Raw genomic sequence first — 2095 nt, 5'->3', positions numbered from 1 at the left:
GCCTGCCTCTGCCTCCCAAGTGCTGGGATTAAAGGCGTGCGCCACCACCGCCTGGCCTATATATTTTTATTTTTAATTATCTGTGTCCCTGGGTATGTGCACAAGAGTGTGAAGACTTTGGTCTCTACCATTCTAATCACCTAATCTAAAATGCTGAGTAAAGGCCATCTTTATTGAACTGCACAGCAAATAATGTGGTCATGAGGACCTAAGTGGTGGTGATGCACAACTTTAATCTCAGGAGACCAAGGCCAGCCTAGTCTACAGAGTGAGTTCTAGGTCAATCAGGGCTACACAGAGAAACACTGTCTCAAAAACCTAAACAAACCAAAAAGGACCAAGGAGCTTTTGTGCAAATCTTGTAAGGGAGAAAATTGTTTTTCTGGCCTTGCTGACAGAACATCGTTAAGGATGTGAATTCAGGTGAGCCCGGAGGTGCACTGGAAGTCCAAAGTGTAATAAGACTGATTACAGTGTTTTCTTGGGTCAGTCAATTCTGAACAGGTTGACTATAAAGTACAAGTAGGGTGGTTCCTACTTAGAAATGACCTCAAAGCACATTAATGTGGTTACAGATTAGGTGAAAGAGTTGTGAAGGTCAACTTTAAACAGCTTACCAAGCCATTCCTATACTAGTGCTACTGACTATAAGAAGGTATATTAATGATTTTAAACAGTTTTTCTTTATTAAGTACTATTTCTGACTTATAAAGTAATTGTGCCTAATTAGTACATTCAATTAGTGTTCCACTAGAGGGCAAACAGTAGTAACTGGATTCCAAGGGTTTCCCTCCACATACACTAGTGTGAGACTGAGTTAACCTTTCTAACTTTGTTTTTGTAGAGACACTATTTTATTCTGGCCCGAGCTTACTATGTAGATGTGAATTTCTCCAGATAAGGAAACTTGGTACAGTCTGTTTCCAGAGGTTGGGGGTGGTGGGGGCAAGTAGCTGTAGGTCTTTTTTTTTTTTTTTTAAAGATTTATGTGTAAGACACTGTAGCTGTCTTCAGACACTCCAGAAGAGGGCATCAGATTTCATTAAGGATGGTTGTGAGCCACCATGTGGTTTCTGGGATTTGAACTCAGGACCTTTAGAAGAGCAGTCAGTGCTCTTAATCGCTGAGCCATTTCTCCAACCTGTAGATGTAGGTCTTAAAGGTGGCATCAAAGGTGGCCTTGGCAAAGTTGCCCATGGTGGCAAGTACAGCCCCTGGTTGATGGGTAGCAGTCATCAATATTGGCCAGCTATCATCATCAGCTTCTTGGGCACAGGAGCAGAGACAATGCCAGTGCCTCTGGGAGCAGGGATAAGATGAGAGAACCACAGCAGACTGCCATCTTGCATGGTACAGTGTGGGGCTTGACAGTCTTGCTTCCCTAGCTGTCTTTCTGCACAGGGCAGAAGGCTTGGTTGTGATGATTGCCCCTGGATGGCAGTGCCTACCTCCCTGAAGCACCTAACACCAGGACCAATAAGTGAAAATACATAGATTGTGGTATAAAATAAGAAATATTCTTTCTATGAGATTTTTCAATTGTGTTGGAGAAACATGAGGAACTAGGTATCTTGAACAGTTTGAGATATAAGCAAGGTAAACCTGAAACTAAAGATTATAAATATAGGAATATTATGCTTCTTCAAAAAGATCAAGAGCTTTTAATTTGCATGGCAGGCTTTTTACTTTATGATTTCTTTCATTTTATGTGCATTAGTGTTTTGCCTGCATACACATATGTCTGTGTGAGTGTGTCAGATACCTTAGAACTGGAATTATAGACATTTGTGGTATGCCACGTGGGTGCTGGGAACTGAAACTGGATCCTCTGGAAAGACAGCGAGTGCTCTTTCATTTTTATTTTATTTATTTTTATTTTTTATTAGATTTTTTAATTTACATTTCAAATGTTATCCCCTTTCCTAATTTCCCTCCAGAAAGTCCCCTATCCCCCCACCTCCCCACTTCTCCCCAACCCTCCCACTCACATTCCTGGTCCTGGCATAGAACCCTCACAGGACCAAGGGCCTCTCCTCCCATTGATGACTGACTAGGCCATCCTCTGCTACATATACACATTCCACCATGTGTTTTC

The sequence above is a fragment of the Mus pahari genome, chromosome 8 (assembly GCF_900095145.1).
Source record: "Mus pahari chromosome 8, PAHARI_EIJ_v1.1, whole genome shotgun sequence".
In the NCBI taxonomy this organism is placed as follows: Eukaryota; Metazoa; Chordata; class Mammalia; order Rodentia; family Muridae; genus Mus; species Mus pahari.
The sequence above is the reverse complement of the archived record's forward strand: the minus strand, read 5'-3'. Positions refer to the sequence as shown.